General features: G+C 46.0%; 1 long non-coding RNA gene across 1 annotated transcript; it reads left to right on the top strand.

The window, feature by feature from the left end:
• The first annotated feature begins 5648 nt into the window (after positions 1-5648).
• Positions 5649-17696, top strand: LOC140718401 (uncharacterized). Its single transcript, XR_012096680.1, has 4 exons — positions 5649-5914; positions 6095-6279; positions 10862-14256; positions 17064-17696. It is a non-coding gene; the product is annotated as an uncharacterized lncRNA (long non-coding RNA).
• The last annotated feature ends 8246 nt before the right edge of the window (positions 17697-25942 follow it).

Consider the following 25942-nt stretch of genomic DNA (forward strand, 5'->3'; position numbering starts at 1 on the left):
ACATCAAAATGGAGCATTGTCACAGGAAAGTAACATCCATTATTGAGGACCCCCACGATCCAGGCCATGCTCTCTTCTTGCTGCTGCCTTCAGGAAGGAAGCCTCAGGACCCACACCACCAGGTTCAGGGACAGAGTTCTAACCATTTGGCTATTGAACCAGAGTGGATAACTTCACTTGCTCCATTACTGAACTGCTCCCACAGCCTATGGACTCAGTTTCAAGGACTCTTCATCTCATGTTCTCAATGTTTATTGCTTTTTTATTATTATCGTTTTGCATTTTTTATTTTCATATTTGGACAGTTTGTTGTCTTTTATGCATTGGCTATTTGTCTTGTTATGTGTAGTTTTTCATTGATTCTTTGTATTTACAGTGAATGCCCACAAGAAGTGTACTTCAGGGTAGTACCTGGTGACATACATGTACTTTGATAATAAACTTACTTTGAACAATTTGAATGTTGAACAATTACGGTGTTGAAGAAGCATGTTTGTACAACACATACAAAATTTTGGAGGAACTCAATAGATCAGATGACGTTTCAGGCTGAAATAGTTCATCAGGACTTGACTGTTTATTCCTTTCCATAATCAGAATCATGTTTAATATCATTGGTATATGTTGTGAAATTTGTGGTTTTGCGGTAGCAATATATAATAAGAAGAACTATAAATGATGGATGCCGCCTTTTTGAAAGTGCCCTGAATGCTGGGGAAGCTAGTGTCCATAATGGAGCTGGCTGAGTTGAAAGCTTTCTGCAGCCTTTTCTGATCCTGTGCAGTGGCCCTTCCATACCAGACCATGATTCAGCCAGTTAGTATGCACTTCACAGTACATCTGTAGAAATTTGCAAGTACCTTTGGTGACATACCCATTCTCCTCAAACACCTAATGAAATATAATTGCTGTCGTGTCTTCTTTGTAATTGCATCAATACATTGAGCCCAGGATAGATCTTCAGAGATTTTGACACCCAGGAACTTGAAACTGCTCACCCTTTCCACTGCTGATCTCTCGATGAGGACTGGTAAGTATTCCCTTGACTTCCCCTTCTGAAGTCCACAATCAATTCCTTGGTCTTACCGACAATGAGTGCAAAAGTGTTGCTGTGACACCACTCAACCAGCTGGTCTATCTTGCCTGGTACCGCTACCATCTGAAATTCTGCCAACAATACTTGCATCATTGGCAAATTTAGAGATGCTGTTTGAGCTGTGCTTGGCCACACAATCATGGGTGTAACAAGAGTAATGCAGTAAGCACGCATACTTGAGGTGTGCCAATGTTGATTGTCAGATAGAAGGGGATGGTATTTCTGATCCACACAGATTGTAGTCTCCCGGTGATGAAGTCAAGGATCTAGTTGCAGAGGGAGGTGTACATGCCCAGGGCTTGGAGCTTGTTGATTAGAATTGAAGGGTAAGTACCTGCCGGGCATCATGAACTGGGATCCAGGTAGAGTTCTGGAGGTGTGGGCTCAGCACTAAACACAGACAACTTACTTTTCAGATGTCTTGCAGTGGAGACTGTAGCCACGAGTTTAATGATCCGGCTAGAGGAGGACAGAGCCAGCTGCCTTGCAAAACGAAATGCTGTGTGTCCTGCGGACATCTGAGACCCTTACATTGCCAGGCCATTCCACAAGCAGACAGCTGGCAGCAATTTCCACTCCCTGCTTCCTCACCTTTTCCCATGAGGAAGAGATCAGAACACATGGGCAACAGCTGGGGACAAAGGAGAGTGCTTTGATCCTAACCGTTCGTTCGATGGTTTCTAAACAGCTGTACAGGGGAAGAGCAGAACACTGCCAGATCTGGAGCCTAAGCAGCTGCTCCATGCTGTGAGCTTTCGCTACACACCTACCTGTTCCCGGGATCCCAGCGAATGCACTTGCTCCTTGTGGTTCAGCCTATGAAATTCAGGTGTTAATGGTGTCCTGAAAAGGCAGGGTGACCGAGTGTCTCACCTCAAGACCTATCCGCCATTGGCAAGTCCAGGGGGTGGGGGTGAAGGAACAAGCTCCACTCGCCTGGAAAAGTGGATAGAACATAGAGCATAGACAATAGAACATAGAATGTAGAATACAGAACATACAGAAGATCCTGGAACACAGAATATACAATACAGAAGACAGAACATAGAACAGACTCTTTGGCCCAGATTGTTGTACCAGACCAATTGAATTACTGTAAATGCCCAACTAAACTCATCCCTTCAGCTAACACAACGTCCATATCCTTGCATTTCCTGCATGTTACTTGTTTAGTTTATTCAGAGATACGGCACAGCAGTGGGCCCTTCCAAGCTCATGCCGTCCAATTACACCCATGTGACCATTCAACTTACAAACCTGCATGTCTTTGGAATATGGGAGGAAAGTGGGGCACCTGGAGGAAATCTTCATGGTCACTGGGAGAACTTACAAACACCGGCGGAAATGAACCCATTACACTACTGGTGCTGTAATAGCATTACACTAACCATTGCACTGCCAAATTAACCCAGGTCACTGGTGCTGTAATAGCATTACACTAACTGTTGTGCTACCAAACGAACCCAGGCCACTGGTGCTGTAATAGCATTACACTACCCGTTGCACTACCAAGCGACCCATAGCTGAAGAGCTTCTTGAGCATTTCTATCATATCTGCCTCTACGACCACACCAGACAACGCACCCAGGCACTTACCACACTCTGTGTAAAAATAATCAAAGGGCAAAATAGTACGGATACATATGTTTCCGCCCAACCATTCTCATGCCAACCAAAATGCCCATCTAATCTAGACCCATTTACCTGCATTTGGCCCAAATCCCTTCAAACTTTTCCTATCAATTAACATGTCTAAGAGTCATTTAAATATTGTCACTTCATCTGCATCTTCCACTATCTCTGCCAATTCACTTCATATACACACCACACTTATTGACCCTCAGCACCAGTTTAATTTTTCTCCTTTCACCCTAAACATTTGCCCTCCAGTTTTGGACTCCCCTTCGCTGGCAAAAAGACTGTGACTATTCAACTTAACTACCTTTCTCATTATACTTATCCTCTGTAAGGTCATCCCTCAAACTTGCATGTCCTGTTGAAAAGAAAATCCCAGCCTATCTAGCTTCTTTCAAAAGCTATTTCTACACAAAGTGACAAAAGCAATAGCGACTAACAATCTGCTGAAAAGCTCAGGAGGCCGAGCAGTATCTGTGGCGGAAAGAAATTGTCAACTTTTTGAGTTGAAACCTTACCTCATAGAGTCAGACATCCACGGAAAGAGGCCATTTGGTCTATGCCCTCATTCAAACTGTTCCTATTTGCCCACAAACAGCCCCAAAAGCAGAGGTTCTTAACCCTAAACCAGAGGGTCTGCAGAATGACCATAAGGCATAGGAACAGAATTAGGCTATTTGGCCCATTGAATGTGTTAATAAAGAAATATTACTATATCAGAAATATGTTTTTTTATTGTGATCACTGTATTTCAATATCATTGGTTTCTGTTGTAATCCTGTGTACTTTATTTTATATGCATTATTCTGTGAAGGGATTCAGAGTCTTCACCAGACTGCCAAAGGGGTCCATGGCATATGAAAGAGGTTACGGACCCTTGCTCTAATTCTTTCCTATCTATGCACCTGTCCAAATGTCTTTTAAGAGTTATTCCTGTATCTGTCTCGACCATTTTCTCTGGGAGCTCAGGTCCATTCTATTCTATCAACTCTCACCTTAGGCTTACGCCCTCTGGATTTTGACTCTTTCCTGAGGATAGGACCATGTACATTCACCCTATTGGAGCACACTGAAGCTGCTTGACCTACTGACTTCCTCCAACAGCTTGTTTGTTGCTCTGGATTCCAGCATCCACAATCTCCTCAGCCCCTCCACAATCCATTGCTCTAGGTTCCAGCCTCTGTGTTCTCTCGGCTCAGCATGTATAAATACGCTCTGCTTTCTGACCTGTAACAGCAGATCGTCCCTGGAGTTTACTCCTAATCGCGTTTGAAAAAAAATCATCATGTCCCTTGAGAGATTGGAGTAGTAATTCCATGACCTCCCAGGTCACAAAGCAACATCCTAAACAACCAGTTGCAACTTGTTACATAGTCATACAGCACTGAAACAGCCGCTTGGCCCAACTCCTGTAGTGGGAAGTTGGACAGGCCGGGACTTTAATGGTGGTACAGTAGTGTGAGGGCAGCATAGTCGTATAGATATGTCATGGTAGTGTAATTAGTGTAACACTTTATAATGCTAGAGATCGTGATTGGGCTTTGATTACTGCTGCTCTCTGTTAGGAGTTTCTACATTTTCCTCGTGACCAGGTAGGTTTCCTCTGGGTGCTCCAGTTTCCTCCCACATTCCAAGGAAGTATGCGGTAGGATTCCTAAATTGTGAGCAAGCTATTTTGGCACTGGAAGCACGGTGACACTTGTGGGTGGCTCCCAGCATATCCTCGGACTGTGTTGGTTGTTGATGCAAATGGTGCACTGGGTCTTGATGTAGATGGGACAAAGAAAGTAAATCTTTATCTTATTCACTAGAGTGTAGGACAGTGAGGGATGATCTTGCAGAGGCATACAAAATCCTGAGGGAGCAGTTCAGTGATGGAGGGTGGGGGGAGGAGAGGCATGATGTTAAGTGAAGTTATCTCCTCTGATCAAGAGCCAGATGGCCGAGACATAATAACTCTTCCTGAACTTGGTGGTGTGGGTCCTGGGGCTCCTGTACGTTCTTCCTGATGGCAGCAGCAAGAAGAGAGACTGGGGGGGGGGGGGGGTCCTTGATGATGGTTGCTGCTGTCCTGAGACAGTGTAGATGTGCTCAGAGGTGGGGAGGGCTTTACCCTTGATAGACAGGGCCATATCCACTACTTTTTGTAGGCTTTTCCATTCAAGGTCATTGGTGGTTCCATACTAGGCCACGATGCAACCAGCCAATATACTCTTTACTACAGATCTGGAGAAGTTTTCAAAGTTTTAGATGTCATGCCGAATCTTCACAAACTTCTCAGAAAGTTGAGGTGGTGCTGTGCCGTCTTTGTAATGGCACTTAATAAGGTGGGGGGAGGGGATGAGCAAGTACAATGTGGTAGGTGATGGGTTGTGGGAGGCTATTTCCTATGATGCTGTTTAGATTTGGAGATATGGCTGATGTCCGACAGAAGAGGGGAGAAGAGAGAATAAGCAGGATGCTAAGGTCCCTGTGTAGAGATAGACATGGACCCCCTATGTTGGCGGCTGAAGTGTAGTTGGATGGGAGGCTGGTTTGTTTGATGTTTCTTCCGTCTTGTGGAATTCCCTACCCAAGAGACACAGCACACTCAGACAGAACAGCGAGGACATTCAAGACACTATATTATATATTAAAGGAGTCAAGTGATAAGATTCAACGTCACAAAATAGCTTTGCATAAACTTGGTGTTTGGTTGAGAGATCGATTAAGCAGAGCAGGGCCTCGGCTCCCTGGAGATTACCTCCTCAACTGGACGAAATTAATGTAAGTCATCGATGGGAAACACTAATTGTTACCCTCTGTCCAGATGTGAGTGATCTTGTTGGGACTCTGGAGCCCCGCCGCTCCACACACCGGGAATTGATCCTGTCCTCCGGCGCCGTCTGCGTGCGTGAAGTTCACGTGGTCTCCCCGCGTTCTGACCGCGTCCATTTCTCTCCGGTGCTGCGTCCCAAAGAGGTGCCGGGTGTCGAGTTCGCTGGCCTCTGTAAACCGCCCCAAAGGGCTATGCAGGGCAGTGGTACTGAGGTCAAAGATGGAACGGCAAAGGTGGGAGGGGGGGGGGGTGTTGTTGGAAAACATACAAAAGTCATACAGGGTGTTAAACGAACTCGTTGGCGGTCTCTCCGCACATACAGTGCCTTGTGTTCACCGAGTGAGGCTACTGCGGTGTCCCTGCGGGTAAGAATTCGTGAGTTTTGGGCATGCTGTGGGTGGCGCCGGAAGTGGAGAGGCATTTGCGGTCTGCCCCCAGCACAGTGTCAAACTACGTTGGTCGTCGGCGCAGACGATGTGTTTCACCGTTTGTACTTGTGACTCTGAGGAGGTGTTGGGTGGCTGTAACACTTCACACATTTGCAGGGAGACGTGCCTGGAAAGGGGTCAACGGGCGGACAAGGGAGCTGCGCAGTGTGCGAACCCCGTGGAGCCCGGAAACGGGATGGGAGGCGCGGCGAGGGGAAAATGTGTCCGATGTCTGGATCCCGTTAGACGTGGCGAAAGTGGTGGAGAATGATGTATCAAGTGCAAAGCCTCGTGGGGTGTAGGTGAGGACAAGGGGTATCCTATGCCTGTTGTGTCATTGGGGGTGGGATGAGGGTACATGCCTGTGAAATGCTGGAGATGCGGGTGACGGCTGCACTGATAACAGTGGAAGGGAGGACCTGTTTTCTGGTAAAAGGGGACACCTCGGATGTCCTGGAATGGAGTGATGTCCCCTCCATAGATGCTTCCTGACCTGCTGAGTTCCTCCGGCACTTTGTGTGTAGCTCTGGAAAGAAAATATTTATTTTACACAACAATAGATTCGCCTCTGTGATCTCTTTCTTATCTCTGATTGATGGTGACTCCTCACGGCGTTGTTCCAAGCGGCATCAGCCTGCGCACCCACATACCACAGCTCTCACTCAGAGAGCAAGATTAAACGCAGCAACACTTCTGTCCAATTACGGGCTACTTCGATGCCACGCTACTTACTGGCTGCTGGCCAGGGTCTGGCTGCCAGTCATTCAGTCCAACCTATTGGATAAGGGGATTATAAACTCGAGAAACTGCAGATGCTGAAAATCCAAAGCAACGCACACACAAAATGCGGGAGAAATTCGGCCGGTCAGGCAGCATCCATGGAAATGAATACACAGTCGGCGTTTCGGACCAAGACTCTTCTTCAAGACTTTAAATGTCAGGCTCTCAGGCTTCTCCTCCCAGTCCCGAAGAAGGGTCTCGGACCGAAACGTCGGTTGTTTATTTGCTGCCTGACCTGCTATGTTGCTCCAGCACTTTGTGGATTGAGCCAGACACTCTGATGTGTATGTGAAAGGTCGCATGACTGGTATTTGGGAGGGCGGGGTTGGGGGGGGGGGGGTAGCCCCAGACACGGCTAACAATTTTACTTCAGATTTAAGGTGTCAAGAACTAGAGATCACGTGTTTATGGTAAGAAGTTTAGAGGGCACTTTCATATTAGAATCATTAGCATTGCCAGGGAATAGAAAGAGGCAATTCCACCTATTAAACCACTGCTATCCCATCAGCCCCTCTCCCTTGTCCTCTCCTGGGGGCCTTGCAAATCATCCCCTCTCGTGTCTGTCCCATGACGACCTCGAAAGCTCTGATCTTCTTTGAGGACACCTTCTCCTCTCTCATTCCTTTATCCACACTCTCATTCCTTTATCCACACTCTCATCCTGTCCCCTCTCACCCCCCCTGCTTTCCCCGTTCACTCCTCTCTCCTAGCTAACGTAATCTTCCTTCCCTCCTCCCTCCCCATCCCTCTCACTTTCTTTCTCTCTTTCACAATCCATCTCTTTGTCTCCTCTCCAACTCTCTTCCCTCCTCTCACCCCTTCCATCTTTTCCCCTCCTCTCTCCCCTCTCCCTAATTTCTCCCTCTTCCCCTACACTTTCCATCCATTTTCCACCACATCTCTAATTCTCATCTTTCCCTTTACCCTATCATTCCTCCCTTCTCATTCGCTCCTCCCTCCACCCTATCATTCCTCCCCTCTCCCCAACCTCTCTTCATTCGCTCCTCCCGCCACCCTATCATTCCTCCCCTGTCCCCAATCTCTCCTCCCTCCACCCTATCATTCCTCACCTCTCCCCAATCTCTCCTCATTCACTCCTCCCTCCACCCTATCATTCCTCCCCTCTCTCCAATCTCTTTTCCCTTATCCTTTAGTTTCCTCCATTTGCACCTCTAACAGGTCATCAGCAATTCCCGAGAAGAAGAGGGGTGTGGGGTGGGGAAGGGGGTTTGGAGGGGTAAGGGGGAGAATGAGAAGGAGGAAAGGAGGAGAGAGGTGTTGGGGAGGAGGGGAGGGAAAAGGAGAAGGGAAAGGGAAGACAGGAAGGGAGGGGGAAATGGGATAGGGAGTGTAATGGAGGGGAGGGAGAGAGGAGAGGGGATGCGGAGGGGAAGGGGAGGAGGGCGAGAGGGGAGGGGATAGATGTCCCCATACTATCAATGGAAGTGCCACAGAAGCCCATCTTTGTTGGTATGGGTATTGAGTACTGGTGGAGAGATTTATCCACATGCCCCTACCCTCTTGCCCACCTCCCCACTTTACTTTCCTCCGTACTCCCTCCTTCTTTCCTCGTCTCCAGACCTTCCCCCTTCCCCGTCCTCTTTCACACCTGTCTGTCTGTATCCCCTCTCTCTCTCTCACCCCTCCATTCCTCTCTCCCCACACCCCCGTCTGTATCGTTTCTCCCCTTCATCTCATTTCTCTCTCTCCCACTGCCTGTATAACTCTCTCTCCCCCCACCCCCCGCGTCTATATCTCCTCTCCGTGCCACCTCTTTCTCCTCTCCCCAGACACTCTGTCTCCTGCAGTACCGGGTCAGAGGATTCCGACCGGCAGCTGTGCGCCTGTTGCTGCCCGGAGCCACACTGCCTCGCTCCGGCTCGGGTTACAGTCAATCCGGGGAGGGGCGAGGCCGGGCTGGGGGCGGTGACTGTGGAGCAGCTGTTTCTTGCACCCCGACACCACCCACTAACATTCCCTCACAGCCCCGGGGGAGGGGGCCGCTCCCGTAGACACGCCCGTCCCATCTGCCCGGTCCTGCCGCTCGGGATCTCCACCCCCAGACCTCGGGCCGCCCTGCTTCCCTCCTCTGGCTCCCTTCCGCACCCCCATTCCTTCTGCGCTCCTATCTCCCTCTTCTCTCCCGCATTCACTCCTCCTCTTCTATCCCTCTCACATGCCTTCCTCTCCCCATTACCTCCCCCTGCAGTAACCCATCCCCTTCCCATGCTCCTACTCCCCCACTTCCTCCTCTCCATTCCTCATTCTCTCTCCCTTCCCACGCCCTCTCCATTCCCCATTCCCTCCCTACTTCTCCTTTCCTACCTCCCATCCTCCCTCTTTCTCCCCTTCTTCTCCCACTGCTTTCTCCTTCCTCCTTCTCCCTCTCCCCTTCCTCCTCCTCCCTCTCCCCTTCCTCCTCCTCCCTCTCCCTTTCCCCACTTCTACTCTCTTTCTTCCCACTTCCTTCCTTCTCTCTTTCCACCGGCAACCTCATCCATCACACGGAACCCTCAGCCCCCTCCTCCCCCACCTTTAGTCCACACCCCGTGTACAGTACCACCAACAGAACATGCCTCTTGGAATGACACGGCTCCGCCGAACTGGGTTGGAACAAGCGCTGCCCCTGTCAGGTTGACACGTTCTCTCAGAGGCTGCGTGGATTTCCTCCTGCGTGCTCCGGTTTCCTGCGTGCTCCCAGAGCCACGTCAGAATCAGGAGCAGGTTTCATATCACCGGCACATGTCGTGAAAATTGTTGCCTTTGCGGCAGCAGAACGATACAATGTATGATAATGGAGGGAAAACAGTTAATTACAGTTAGTGCTACACACACAAAATCCTTCGCCAGGAAACGGTCTGGGCTCGAAACGTTGACGAATCTTCTTCCTATAGATGCTGCCTGGCCTGCTGCGTTCCACCAGCATTTTGTGTGTGTTGCTTGAATTTCCAGCATCTGCAGATTTCCTCGTGTTTGCGAATTACAGTTAGTGTGCAGGTATATACTATACATATAATAGTTAAATAACTATTGCAAACTATAAATAAAATGTAGTGAGGGTTCAGTGTCCATTCACAAATCTGATGGCAGAGGGGAAGAAGCTGTTCCTGAATCGCTGAGTGTGTGCCTTCAGCTTCCTGTACCTCCTTCCCGATGGTAGTAGTGAGAACAAGGCATGTCCTGGGCGGTGGGGCTCCTTAATGATGGATGCCGCTTTATGAAGATGTCCTGGATGCTATAGAGGTTAGTGCCCATGATGCAGCCGTTTAAGTTTACAAGCGTACCACTGTCAACTGCCGCCAGTGACCCGATCATTGGGTGTATTTAAAGCAGAGAGAGACAGGTTCTTGATTAGCCAAGGGCATCAAAGGGTGTGGGGTAAAGGCGGAGGAGTGTGGATGACTGAAGAATTGGATCAGCCCATAGTTGAGCGGCGGAGCGGAACTTCTGCTCCTATCTCTTATGGTCTTATAGTGTGTGGGTGGGGGTATTTGTGAGAAAGAATAGAATGGGATCAGTGTTAATCGTGTCAAATACAGTAGGCCGGCTCTAATTCTGCCAGGGTTAAATATTAAACTCGCATAAAATGCTGTAACTCAGCATAATAGATTAATATCTAATCTAATATTAGGGGAATAAACAGTCGATGTTTCGGGCCGAGACCATTCCCCTTCTCGCTCCCTCCATCCAACACCCTCTCCGCCTCCACACCCTCCCACACACTCCTTTTATCAGGATGGAGGATCATGTTGTTGGGAAGGTGGGAAAGTGCAGTTGGCTCTGGGACAAGAATCTACGATAAGACATCAACTTGTAGTGAGTGTGAAGATTTGGTTTGCATGTGACACACCACAAGCTTAATGGGGCGTTGCTGCCATCCGGTGGCCGTGTAAATGAAACACACTCCACACGAAGGAGAAAGAGGGTTTCCAACTTCACAAAATGTTTCCATATTTTCCCGAGACACAGAAGCTGGACATTCGGTCCATCTATAATATACCATCGGGAAAGAGGTAAAAGAACCTGAAGAGACACAGTCAACATTTTACCTATGAACCTATCTGTCTGTCTATTTATTCATTCACTTTTCATTCATTCATTTAGCAATGCAGCCCTTCCGGTCCGTCCAGCAACGCCACCCCAGCAACCCGAACCTAATGGGGACAATTTACTGTGACCAGCGGTACCTCTGACGCGAGCGCCCGGGGAAGACCCATGTATCACACGGAGCACGTACTGAAACTCTTTACAGAACGGAAATGAACTCTGAACTTCTCAAAATCTGGACAAAAAATATCAGGATGTTGTTTATCGATTACTGCTTAGCATTCAATGCTATCATCCACTCAAAACTAATCAGTACGCTCCAAGACATTTGCCTCTATGCCTCCTTATGTAATTGGATCCTGGACTTCCTCACTTGTAGACCTCACTCATTCGGATTGGCAATAACATCTCCAGGATCTCCGCAGGTGCACCACTAGACTGTCTGCTCTACTCGCTTTCCAGCTATAACCGTGTGGCTAAGCCCAGCTCCGATACCGTATTCAAGTTCGCTGATGTCACCACTGTTGGCCGAATCAAAGGCGACGATGAATCAGCATTCAGGAAGGAGACTGAATTTTGGCCGAGTGGTGTCATGCCAACAACCTCTCACTCAGCAAGACCAAGGAGCTGACTGTAGACTTCATGAGAGGGAAACCAGAGGTCCATGCGCCGCACCTCATCGGAGGGTCAGAGGTGGAGAGGGTTAGCAACTTCAAATCCAGAGGACCTGTCCTGGACGCAGCTCGTAACTGACGAAAGCTCGGCAGCGACCCCGCTTCCTTGGGAGTCTGCGGAGATTCAGCATGACGTCTAAGACTTTGACAAACTTCTATTGATGTGCAGTGGAGAGTAGTGACTAGCTGTATCACGGCCTCGTATGGAAACACCAATATCTTTGAACGAAAATCTTACAAAAGATAGTGGATTTGGCCCAGTACAGTACATCACATGTAAAACCCTCTCTACATTGAACACATCTACATGAAACGCCATCACCGGAACGCAGCATCCATCATCAGAGATCCCCGCCACCCAGCTCAAGCCCTCTTCTCCCTGCAGCCAACAGGTAGAAGGTACAGGTGCCTCAGGACTCGCACCACCAGGCTCAAGAACAGTTACTTCCCCTCAACGACCAGGCTCAAGAACAGTTACTTCCCCTCAACCACCAGGCTCTTGAACAAAAGGGGTTAACTCCACTCACTTGTCCATCCATTGAGATTTTCCCTCAACCAATGATCTTTTTTAAGGACTCTATCTTGTTATCTCATGTTCCTGTTATTTATTGCTATTTATTTATTTTTCCATTTGCCCAGTTTGTTGTCTTCAGTAGATCTTTCACTGATTCTGTTACAGTTACTATTCTCCAGATTTGCTGAGTATGCCGGCAAGAAAATGAATCTCAGGGCTGTATATAGTGACGTATATGTAATTTCTTAATCAAATTTACTTTGAACTTTGGAAAGCCCTGAGTTGTAACAGCGCCGCGCTAATCGCTGTGCTACCGTGGTACTGTACCCAGGAAGCTGCTTCCCTTCCGCCAACAGAGAGCGGTCCGTCAACCCATGAACACTATTTCGTAATTCCTATTTTTTGTATTTTTTAATTAACTGTAACTTATAGTAGTTTTTAAATGTCTCGCACTACACTGCTGTCACCAAACAAGACATATGCCTGTTTCTGATTCACGGAGCAACCCTCCTCCTACCCACTTCACTGATTTCCCCTCTAACTGATCCCTCCTCACCATCCCACGTTCTCGTCATGTTCTTCCGCGATTCTACGACCCAGGAATGCATGAGGGGTGCCCAGCTACTGGCCCGTACGGAACACAAGATGGCGGAGCACATCGGAGGTCGGGTTGGAACTCGTGTTGCACTAGTTGAAAGCAACATACGCAAAATGCTGGAGGAATTCAGCAGGACCGATAAAGGGTCTCGGCCCGGAACGCCGACTGTTCAGTTCCTTTATAGATGATGCCTGACTTACTGAATCTCTCCTGCGTTACGCGTGTTACTCAAGTTTGCCCCATCTGCAGAATCTCTTCGTTCACGTTTTGCTGGCGCCATGAGGATGATCTACTTGCTGTGTCACTGAGGCACGGGTCTGGAGTTACACATAGGCTAGACGGCGTGTGGATGAACGCAGACTGGATAGCACGATGGGTAGTGACGTTCTGGGTCGATTTCAGACGCAGGGTTCCAAAATGTAGACAGTCCATGCACCACTCTCATGCTTGCGCATGCCTGACTCGCTGAGTTCCACCAGCACCTCGTGTGTTGCTCCAGATTCCAGCATCTGCAGCCTCTTGTGGTGCAGGTTGATGCTGACCACAGTGGTTTTGCAATATTTAATTACACATTTAAAATCGCCGGGATTGGGACTCGAGTGCTGCGAGTTTCCACGGATGCTGCCCCACCTGCTGAGTTCCTCCAGCTTGTTGTACGTGTTGATTTGACCCCAGCATCTGCAGTGTACACAACACACACACAAAATGCTGGTGGAACACAGCAGGCCAGGCAGCATCTATAAGGAGAAGCACTGTCGACGTTTCGGGCCGAGACCCTTCGTCAGGAAACTGCCTGGCCTGCTGTGTTCCACCAGCATTTTGTGTGTGTTGTTTGAATTTCCAGCATCTGCAGATTTCCTCGTATCTGCAGTGTACTGTTGCTGGTGGGTAACATAACCCCTGTGCTACCCTGCCATCTGGTGGCCGTATCACGTCTGTGCGAGAATCAACGTTGGTGCATGCAGTGGTTGCCAATGCCGCTACTTCCTCAGGAGGCTAAGGAAACTTGGCAGGTCCCAGATGGTCCTCACCAGCCACAGAAAGCATCTTCTCCGCACGCATCACAGGAATGGTCCTCACCAGCCATAGAAAGCATCTTCTCCGCACGCATCACAGGAATGAAAGAGAACGGTGGTCACAGTTCAGTCCATCACAAATCTAGCCTCCCCTCCAAGGACCCTGTCTGCACAAGGAGCAACACCTTATATTTACTCTACTTCCAGTCTTTTGGAGTAATTGAAAGTGCATCAATGGTTATATACATTACCTACATGGTGTTAAAATGGTGGTTGTGATGTCCCTAGTCTGGTAGTGTAGTGGGTAGTGCTTGTCACTCTCACTTTCAGCTTCCACCACTGGCTAGCAGTCTTGTGAAAAGGAGAGCTGAATTTGCAAAATTTTCTGTGGTGTTATCACTCAACCAGGAAGGTGTTTCTGTAACATTCTGCGGAGAGCGAAGGGCACAGAAGATGTCATGGTCATCCACCGCAACCAGGAAGACCCCAGTTTGTGACGACTACTCGTATCACTGCCTCCGGACCTCTGAGGTCAAGAGTGTGGAACTGTCCCAGTGCAATGGCTTTTCCACGTTAAAAACTCTCCCGCACATGTCTCCAGTCATACGGCGGACAACAAACCACCATTCTTTATTGAACTTAAGGAAAAGGTAACCTGGCGGTTTTAACAATACCTCTTGGGATAGGCAGGAAGGCAGGGGCGCGGCGTTGCTCTGTTGGTAAAAAATGAAATCAAATCATTAGAAAGAGGTGACATAGGGTTGGAAGGTGTTGACTCATTGTAGATAGAGCTAAGGAAATACAAGGGTGAAAAGACCCTGATGCATACAGACCACAAAACACTCGTAAGGATGTGACCTACAAATTACAATGGGAGATAGAAAGTGCATGCCAAAAGGACAATGTTACAATAGTCATGATGGATTTCAGTATGCACTGAGATTGGGACGATCAGGTTGGTGCTGGATTACAGGAGGGGGAATTTCTGGAGCACCTATGAGATAGCTTTTTATAGCAGCTCATGGTTGATTCCACTAAAGGATCAGTTATTCTAGATCGACTGTTGTGCAATGAACCAGAATTGATTAGAGAACTTGGGTAAAAGAACCCTTAGGGGCAAATGATTGTAATATGATCAAATTTACCCTGAAATTTGAGAAAGAGGAGCTAAAGTTAGATGTATCAGTATTACAGTGGAGTGAAGGGAATTACAGAGGTATGAGGGAGGAGTTGGCCAGATTGATTGGAAAAGAACACTGGCAGGGATGACGGCAGAGTGGCAATGGCTGGAATTTCTGGAATCAATTCGGAAGGCACAGGAGATATACATCCCAAAGAAGAAAAAGTATTCTAAAGAAAAGACAACACAACCTTGACTAACAAGAGAAGTCAAAGCCAATATAAAAGCCAAAGAGGACATATAGTAGAGAAAAAAATACTGGTAAGTTACAGGATTGGGAAGCTTTTAAGAACCAACAGAAAGCAACTAAAAAGTATTGAAGAAGTTAAAGGTATCCAAAAATATTAAAGAGGATACCAAAAGTTTCTTCGGATACATAAAGTGTAAAGGAGAGGTGAGAGTAGATATCGGACTGCTGGAAAATGATGCTGGAGAGGTAGTAATAGAGGATTAAATGAAAGAGTATTTTTCATCAGTCTTCACAGTGGAAGTTCCACGTGTCAGGGGCATGAAGTACATTAAGTTACCATAACTAAAGAGAAGGTTCTTGGGAAGCTGAAAGGTCTAAGGGTGGATAAGTCACCTGGACCAGATGGTGTACACCTCAGACTTCTGGAAAAGGTGGCTGAAGAGCTGGTGGAGGCATTAGTAACAATCTTTTGAGAATCACCAGATTGTGGAATTGTTCCGGGAAACTGGAAAATTGCAAATGTCACTCCTCCCTTCAGGAAGGGAGAGAGGCAGAAGAAAGGAAACTATAGGCCATGATGAAATGGCAGAGAATAGTCAATGGGACAAACGGCTTAATTCTGCTCCTATACCTTATGGTCTTATGGTATTAAAAAGTATGGCAGAGTCCAAATGGGCTGTATGCAGTGACAGTTTCACCAGTCCATTCTGTGCTCTACAGAGCCCTTGAACCCAGCTCTGGAGATGTTCTGTCTGCTCCCTGATGGAACAAGAAGCAAAGCACATTCAGCAAAGCATGTTACTTGTTGTCACCTTCAAAGGAGAACAAAACATCCCTCTCTGAAAGTGTCCCTGACAAGGGAAAACAAATAGTGTCAATTAGTCACAAAAATAGTGTAGTATGGTAACATAGCAGTTAGTGTAGCACAGTGTTTTCCAACCCTTTTTTTTAGTCCAACACCCCTCCTAAAGCACTTTAGCCTCTGCCTCTTTCAGGTAGGAGGATGGAAATACAATGAAGAGTAGTTTAGTTCCTCTCCAAAGACTAGGAAACTTTGCATGACAGTGTAGCCACATACCAGAAAAGCCAACATTTTTGAAAAGCATTTTTGCTTCATCATTCTGAATTTTGATAATTTCTTCTTGCAAGCTCTCATCCTGTTCTTCCACCTTGCAAAGAAATAGGTTACTTAACTAGTCTGGAATTTCCAGATCATTCAAATCCTTGAATCGATTCAGTGACTGCAGGTATAAGCAGTACTCTTGCAAATCACCATCTGTAAAAGAGAGTGCCATACTTTCCATGCAGGGTAACTGTGAGAACATTTTTCTCCCAATGTTTTGCTTATATATTTCCAATTTTCCATCAAAAGTGAACACTGCACTTTTTGCATGAATTAAATTGAAATTTTTACCCTGCTTTTTCATATTTAGAAATTTCATTTTGGCTAGATTGGCTAGATATGCCACATTTTCCATAGAAGTTCAATCTTGTTTCCCAAATTTTTGTCAACTTTGAGCAAAAATTCAACCACAGGTGTCAAAAAGATCAAAGAAATGTTTTAAGCAGCAGGATTTTGACAGTTAACACACGTCAGTGTGAAGAAGCAAGCATTCAAACTCTTCATTGTTAACTTGGCATAACTGTTGGAACACACTGTTATGAGCTTTAATTTTGTTGATAGCAAATATTACAAGAGTCATACTTGAAAAAAGTCACTGGCTGAGGTTTTTGACTGTGAGATGTTGTCAATGAATTACACAATGGATTGCAAAGAGACTTGGAGTTTCTTTTTTCATAGATACCACTAAGCCAGCATGGCGATCTGTCATATATGGTGCTCCATCTGTTGCACAAGAAATCATGTTCCTAACTGGAATATCTTTATCCTCAATATAGATTTTGAGCTCACCATAGAGTGATTCTCTGTTGATATTTGTTTTAACTTTTTACAAAAGAGAATCTCTTCATAAACTTTTCTATTATTGATAAACTGTATGTATGCAATTGGCAATGCCTCATTGTCTCACACAGTTGACTCATTCAGTTGTATCCCAAATTATGTTTTTTTGTAACTCTGTGCATAGATGATACTCAATGCCTTCACTCATTTCATCAATACAAAAAGCTACAGAGCTTTCACTCAGAGGAATTGATGTAAAAAATACTGGTATCGATTTTGAGGGGCTGTCTCATGGTGTAGTGGCATCGGCACTGGACTTCAAGGCAGATGATCCTGAGTTCAAACCCAGCTGGGTCCCAACCTGGGCAGCAGCAGTATCTGAGCGAAAGAAAGGCCTGGCAGTCCACATCCGTATCCTGGTCCATGAGGTCATGAAGACAGTCAGACTCGACTAAACTACTGAACAACAACATCGATTTTGAGAGCAGTGAATCCAAATCAGGTTTATTATCACCAGCATGTATTGTGAAATCTGTTAACTTAGCAGCAGTAGTTCAATGTAATACATAATATATGAAGAAAATAAGTAAAAATAAATAACTAAATCAATTGCTTATAGCACTTACTGAGCACTTATACCGCAGGCATTATTAATCTTTCCCCAATTGTATGAGATTTTTCACACTTTGCTATCATTTTGGAAATGTTCGAAGCAGCAGTAAAGCCACTCTCAAGGTCACTTTTAGGTTTCTTGGCAAATGACTCGAGTGTGCAACGCTTTTCAAATGCTTCTTTCATCTTCTGGAGCTGAGTAATACCATAAGTAGCCTTTTCAGGGTGCCTTTTACAGAAGTGTTCCTGGAATCTTAATGGTTTTGTGGCTTCATTAGACAGTACTGTGTTACAAAGAAGTCACACAGGGCATTGGTGATCTGATGGGAGCAGAATAAAACCATACTCCAGGTATGTAACACTGTATTGATGAACTTTCTGTAGTTTCTGATTCTTAGCAGGATTAGAATTAAGGGCTTCAGCGTTTCCAGACTCAATGAGATTGTGCCGTAACATATTTATCCATCATTAATGCAGCTAAATTAAAATAAAAAATGAACACAAACTGGGAATGTCAATCAGATGCTGGTGACGGCAGCGAGTTGATACGGATGGAGCAAAGATAGTGGCACGCAAAGGAACGACGAGGGGAAGATGAAGATGATTACAGCTGTGAAAATTACATTGACAAGGATTCAGATTGGAATCTGAATGTTAGTCCAGATAGACCTGGTGTTCAGCAAGTTACCTTTATACTATTCCAGTTAACATGACTGACCAATCATGTAAGGTTTCATAATCCCCTAAAATGGTTCTTGACTGCACATAGGAAGCTGAGGTCATTTTGTACACCTCAAGAGGTATCTTCAGGATTGGCAGGTTCACTGATTGGCTCTATTTCACCGCTTGGTTCCAGCCAGTGCTATATTCTTGCATGATCTGTCTTCTGTAGATCTGTAGAGAAAGTTGAGACGGTGTACTTGACTTGCCAACTGTTAAATTGTATGAATTTATTCGTTGCCATGCATCAAGAGGAACTGTTGGGCACTCGGGTTGCTAATTTATGCATCCCTGATAATGTCTGTTTGGTTGGTAAGCTCGGATGAGACTGCTGAGTTTCAGACGGTTGTGATGATGCATTCTCACTGGCTGCAGAGCTGTGGTTCTTCCTGTGCCCCAGTACCCCATCCTGTTTTCTGGAAGTGCCTGCTCCACTAATGGTCAGTCAGGTCTCATGTAAGTTAGGGTGCCACTTACCGCCCCCAACAAGAATCTTGAACACCTCCTGACAACTTTTATTTCACCTATTGCCCCCTTAGACAGGTAACTACCCTGTTGGGAATCACTGGCGTAGTACTACTGGAGCTCCAGTGACTCAGGGTCAACTCCCGCCACTGTCTGCAAGGAGTCTGTTCGTTCTCTCTGTGACCACATGGGTTTCTTCTGGGTACTCTGCTTTCAAAGATGTACAGGTTAGGGTCAGTGAGTTGTAGGTACACTATGTTGGTGCAAGAAGCGTGGCAATACTTGTGAGCCATTGCCTCCCCCAACCCCCCGTACATATTCAGGCGGTGATGACTGTTGAGCCAAGCGATGCATTTCACTGCTTATTTCAATGTATGTGTGACAAATAAAGCTAATTTTTTCTTTTTCCTTAATCTGCCAACTCCTACTGGTGCCTTCTGGAAGAGTGCCAATAAGTAAACACAAAGCTGAACTGAGGGCCATAGAGATACAGCACAGAAACAAACCCTTTGGCCCACTGGGTCCGTGCTAGCCATGAACCATACATTTACACTGCTCCTACACCAATCCCATTTTATTCTCCCACGTTCTCATCAGAAACCTCCCCCCATCCCATCCCCTGCACAGTTTCTACCACAACAACACTCTGGGAAAAATTTAGAGTGGCTAATTAATCTAACGACCTACATCTCTTTGAGAAGTCGGAAGTGTTATGTTTTGTAACTTCACTAAACTAATTCAAAGGAAGACATGGGAGTCCAAAATGTGAGTCTAACTTGGTGTTTACTTTAAGTGAGGTGCATGTATCACGTGGTAGTGTGATAACATATGCCATTCATGTACTTTTATATAATGAATGACTACAGTGAAAATTAACAAGGATGTTGCTGGGTCCGGAGGACCTGAGTTATAAAGAAAGATTGAATAGGTTAGGACTTTATTCCCTAGAGTGTAGAAGAATGAGGGGAGATTTGATAGAGTTATATAAAATTATGAAGGGTATAGATAGGGTTAATGCAAGCAGGCTTTTGCCACTGAGGTTGGGTGCAATTACAACCAGAGGTCATGGGTTAAGGGTGAAAGGTGAAGAGTTTAAGGAGAACATGAGAGAGAACTTCTTCACTCAGAGGGTCGTGAGAGTGTGGACTGAGCTGCCAACACAAGTGGTGCATGAGAGCTCGATTTCAATATTTGATCAAAGTTTGGATAAGTACATGGGTGGTAGGGGTATGGAGGGCTCTGGTCTTGGTGTAAGTTGATGGGAGTAGGCAGTTTAAATAGTTTCAGTATGGACTAGATGGGCCAAAAGGCCTGTTTCTGTGCTGTACTTTTCTGTGACTCTATGAATGCTTAATGAATTAATATATATATATGTACAAAATTACTGAAATATTACTGAAATATTAAATACACTGCTGGGGGAAACAGGAGCATCTTTGGGAATGCCATGCGGACACAGGGAGAACACGCAAATTCCATGCAGACGGAGGTCAGGGTTACACCTGGTGCTCTTGGTGGTGTAAGGTAGCAACGCTCTCTGCTCCACCTCCGTGCTGTCCTTGTGTACATGTATTCATATCTACACATCCACCCGTGCAGATGCCCCGTGGAAACCATCCTGTGTGGCTTGGTGAGGCAGCTGCTCAGAACAGGACCACAAAAAACCATACCTCCAGCTTGACACATCATGGAAACCAGCCTCCTCGCTACGGACTCTGTCTATAGATTGCGCTGCCTCAGTAAAGCAGCCATCATCATCATAACCCACCCAGCCTGAATGTTCATCAAGCAGGAGATACAAGATCCTGAAAGCACGTATACAGCTCAGGGGCAGTGCAGTTTGCAGCTCATCTCCGGCGTCCTCTGTAAGAGAGTGTGTGTGTGTGTGTGTGTGTGTGTGTGTGTGTGTGTGTGTGTGTGTGTGTGTGTGTGTGTGTGTGTGTGTGTGTGTGTGTGTGTGTGTGTGTGTGTGTGTGTGTGTGTGTGTGTGTGTGTGTGTGTTCGTTCCTCCCGGCGTGCAGATTCCTTCCCACAGTGTAAAGTTCTACCAGTTAGTCGGTACATTGTCCTGTGATTAGGGTGGGGTTAAATAGCTGGGTTGCTGATCAGCACAACTCTAAGGTCCAGAAGTGCCTGTTCCACTGTGTTTCTCTAAATAAAAAATAAAATAAATAAGTACTCTGGTGTTATGTTGCAGCTTCATAAAACTCTAGGATGAACTCCTGGTCTCACTTTGTCAAGGCCCTGCTCCTTATTTATTGTCTTCGCTATGCTTCTCTGCAACTCTAACACTTCACTCTGCATTCTTTTGCTGTTTTTCCCTTGTACTGCTGTGATGAAATAGTCTGTATGAATGGAATTCAAAACAAATGTTTTTACTGCGCCTTGGTACAACGAGACAATGATAAAGAGTCTTTGGACAATGCGGGGTAAGGTTAGCCCATGATTAAGCCTCGAGCAGATAAGCAGACATGAGACAGAAACTGTTGCACAGTGCATTCTGTTGCCAGTGTGGATCGCAATCAGGGAAGTGTCAGCTGCAGATTACAGTCTGTTCTGTTCAAGGACTGACTGAGCACCACAGTGTGCTGGGACATCACCCACACATCCCATTTCAAAACGTCCTGCTCTTCCTTGGCCGAGGAAATCCTGTTGCTCCTCCCCTCTGCTTAGAGAAAGGAGCTGAGGGTGGGGGATTGGAGCGGGGTGACCTTTGAAGGGTGGATTCACAGAGCCAGAGATCAGGGCGTTCTTCTCGGATGGGCTGGGAGAAGGAGTCCGAAGGCCACGAGAGGACGTGTGCACCGCTATTGCTTCCGGCTAAATTCCCACCCGAGGTGTGCGCTGTCCTGGCATTACCAGGCAGCATGCTCCTACCAGAGTGAAAGAGGGCAACAAAAGTGAGGAGGAATCGATTGCTCTCAATCCAGGTCAGTGTTAAGCGACCCTTAACGAGCAGCACAAACAAAATGCTGGAAGAACTCCGCAGGTCAGACAGCATCTATGGAGAGGAATAAACAGTCGACGTTTTGGGCTGATGAAGGATTTCCAGCATCTGAGGAATCGCTCGTGGTCATGAGCAGTCATATCTGTTAGCCAGTGTTCCTTTGTGACAGTGTTCCTTTCCTCTTTGAAAGGAGATGTGTCAAACATTACAGTGGACGTAAGTTAGTTGTATTAACCATGTATTGGAAGTCAGAAAGTGGTGGGAGTTTAAGTAAATCAGGAAAGTCATTGAAGGTCTAAATTGGTTCATGGTGATATTCTGAATTAAATTGCACGTGGAACAGTACACAGTTAATATACTATATACTACCTTGCCTGCAAGAAAATTAATCTTAAGGTAGTATATGGTGACTTATATGTACTTTGATAATATATTTACTTGGAACTTTGATTAACAGTGGTTAAAACAGCAGACATTAGCTCCTTGAAAGTGGCTGCACAAGTCAATAGGGTGGTTTGACTTTATTAGTCAGGGTATTGAGTTCAACAGTCAGGAAGTGTAGTTTTATAAAGCTCTGGTTAGGCTGCATCTGGGGTATTGTGTACAGTTCTGGTTGCCCCATTATAAGAAGGATGTTGAGGCTTTGGAGAGGGGCAGGAAGGGTTTACCAGGATGGATTAGAGGGCATGTATAACGAGAGGTTGGACAAACTTGGGCTGTTTTCTCTGGAGCGGCAGAGGCTGAGGGGAGACCTGATAGAGGTTTATAACATTATGAGAGGCACAGACAGAGTAGACAGACAGTGTCTTTTTCCCAGGGCTGAAATGTCTAATATTGGAGGACTTGATTTTAGGTTGAGGGGAAAGTTTGAGGGAGGTGCGTGGGGAAGGTTTTTTTACACAGAGAATGCAGGATGCCTGAAATGTGCAGCTGGGAAGGGGGCAGGTTGGTGTTGAGGATGAGGAGGGGATCTTATTGAAACTTTTTGAATGCTTAAAGGCCTAGACAGAGTAGATGTGGAAAGGTTGTTTCCCATGGTGGGGGAGTCTAGGACAAGAGGGCACAGCCTCAGGATAGAGGGATGTCCCTTTAAAACAGAGATGCGGAGAAGTTTCTTTAGCCAGAGGGTGGTGGATTTGTGGCAGCTGTGGAAGCCAGATAGATGGGTGTATTTAAGGCAGAGCTTGATAGGTTCTTGATTGGACATGACATCAAAGGTTACAGGGAGAAGGTGGTGAGTGGGGCTGAGGAGGGGAAGTAGGATCAGCCATGATTGAATGGCAGAGCAGACTCAATGGGTCAAATGGCCTACTGCTCCTATGTCTTATGGTCAAAACTATGGGTCAGTTATGACCTCTAGTTCTAGTCTCACTCAACCTCAGCGGGAAAACCCTGCTTGCATTTATCCTGACTGTAGCCCTCATAATTTTGTATGCACCTATCAAATCTCTCCTCCTTCTCCTACACTTCAGGGAAAGAGTCCTAACCTATTCAATTCCCCTATAACTCAGTTTCTCAAGTCCCAGCAATATCCTTGTAAATTTTCTCCAAGGGTGTATTCTGTAGGTGACTGGAACTGCATACAATACTCTAAATCAGGCCTCACCAGCTCCTATACAACTTCAGTGTAATATCCCAACGCCTGTACTCAGTACTTTGATTTAAGAAGGCCTTGAAGCTCTAAGGTGCCAGAAGCAGATAACTCTGTCCCCATATCATGAAAAAAAACTTCTTTGTGATGTGGGCATTGGTTTACTCACCCCATCAATCATAATACAGCATAGACGCAGGCCCTTCAGCCCATCAAGTTCACCTTGCCCATTTACACTAGTCCAATTTTATTGTCCCCACGTCGGTATCAACTTCCCCAAGATTCTACCACCCATCTACATAGCAGGGGCAACTTTTCAGCCAACCATTAACCTACCAAATCTTGTCTCTGACTTCTGTATTAGTGCCCTTCAGCAAGGAGGAGGACGTTCCCGCTGCTTCTCTCTGGATCGTAGACGTGTTTTCTTGGTTGCAGTTGAGGCTCTTCAAGCACCCGGGTCACATTGGACATTGGAAGAATGCACAGAGCTGTGGTATTCCTTCTTTTCTTCGCTGAAGGTAAGCTCACTGTCCTGTAGCACCTCCACACCTGAAACACTGTTCAATCTCTATCACCACCAACAAACTGCTGGAGCAGCTCAGCAGGTCCAGTAGATTTGTGGGTGGGGATGGGGGGGAAGGAATTGTCAGCATTTTGAGTTGAAGAAGAAGGCACACTTTGGCTATATTTCATTAGGAATTTGAGGAGGCATGGTATGTCACCTGACCCTAGCAAATTTCTACAAATATACCATGTAGATAATTCAGATTGCTTGCAATATCATCTGGTATGGGGGGGGGGGGGAATCACTTCACGGGATCGGAAAAAGTTGCAGAAGGTTGCAAACGCGGCCAGCTCCATCATGGGTACCAGTCTCGTCAGCATCGAGCACATCTTCAAAAGGCCGACGATCATAAAGGTGGCATCAGTCATTAAGGACCTGTATCACCCAGGACATGCCCCCTTTTCATTGCTACCATCAGGGAGGAGGTACAGGAGCCTGAAGACACACACTCAATATTTTAGGAACAACTTTTTCCTCTCTGCCATTAGATTTTGAATGGTCCATAAATCCCTTGAAATGCCCTTGAAATAATGTTGTCGCATTATTTATTTATTTATTTTGTTTTATATATATATATATATATATATATATATATTATATATAGGTATAATTTCTTATAGTAATTTCTAGTACATTTGATGTATTGCTTTGTACTGCTGCTGAAGAACAACAAATGTCATGATATGCAGCATCTCAGTGATATTAAACCTGATTGTGATTGAGTTGAAACCTGCCCTGAGGCAGGGTTTTGATCTGAAACGCTGAGAATTTCTTTTTCCCTCTGAGTTCCTTTAGAACAGGGTTCCCAACCTTTATTTTAAAGCCATGGACCACTACCATTAACCGAGGCTCTAGAAGATTGTTGCTCCACAATCCACCATCTCTAATCTCTTGTGTCTCTCTTTTATTGAGGGACAGGGGCAAGTGGTTTAGCTCTTTCTGACATTAACATCTGAACTTCGTTATGTCTAGTTCGGGGAATTAAACCAGGGCTGGAGTTGCACAATTAATGACAGGTTTCTGTGGTGTGTGCTAGAACAGAGACACCTAGGTGTATAAGTACATTCAGTAATTCCCTGAAAGTGGTAAGACAGGTAGACAGAGTGGTGAAGAAGGTATTTGGTGTGCTTGCCTTTGTCGGTCAGGGCACCGAATGTAAGAGTGGGGTATCGTGTTACAACCGTACCAGACATTGGTGCGACAGCCCTTGAAGTGTTGTGTGTAGACCTGGTTGATATATATAGGAAGGATGTCATGACACTAGGGAGGGTGCAGAAAAGATTCCCAAGGATTTAACCAGGATTGGAAGGTTTGGGTTATAAAAGGAGAGACTGGATACACTGCAGTTGTTTTTCCCAGAGAGAGAAGGAGGCTGAGGGGTGACCTTAGAAAAGTTTATAAAATTATGAGGCACATGGATAGGGTGGATGATCATGGTCTTTTCTCCAAGGTAGGACAGTCTAAAGCTAGAGATCCATAGATGGCAGAGTTAAATCTCTGTGTCTATAGTTTCAGGACATACATATTCCAATAAACTCTTCTAGGCCTTCCAACCAGGTACAGGTATCAATTAAAACTGACGTTTTGATGACAAACTCTACCATCTTCATCAGGGGTGATGCCTGGGCATGTCTAGTCTGGAGGTGTTTATATCCCCATCGTCTGTCCCTCCTGATTGGTTAGTCCTCATCCAATCAGGTTTCCACTCCCCCACCTTGTTTGCAATCCAGTTCCAGTTCTTACTTAGAGCGAGACTTTTGTCTTTGTTAAAATTCATTTCCTCTAGTTTTATTTCAAAGGCTTCCTTCACCAGGCAGTCCCAAAAACCATTGCTGCGTCACAGTAGTTTTGTGCCTTCAAAGTCAATCCTATGGCTATTGTGAAAGCAGTGTTCTGTTACTGCTGATTTCTCCGAGTAACCCAAATGCATACACCTCCTGTGCTTCTTGATGCGAGTTTCCTCTGTGTGCCCAATCTGGTCGATATACGCTGCTCTGTATTCACAGGGAATCCTGTAAACTCCAGCCGTCCTCAGTCCAGGTCATCTTTGACCCACATCAGTTGTGATTTAAGCTTCCTTATGGATTTGTCGCTGGTATTAAACTGATACTTCTTCAGGATCCTGGCAATCCTTCCAGAAGCCACGGAAATATCGGGAAGACA

Source organism: Hemitrygon akajei, chromosome 2, assembly GCF_048418815.1.
Source record: "Hemitrygon akajei chromosome 2, sHemAka1.3, whole genome shotgun sequence".
Classification (NCBI taxonomy): Eukaryota; Metazoa; Chordata; class Chondrichthyes; order Myliobatiformes; family Dasyatidae; genus Hemitrygon; species Hemitrygon akajei.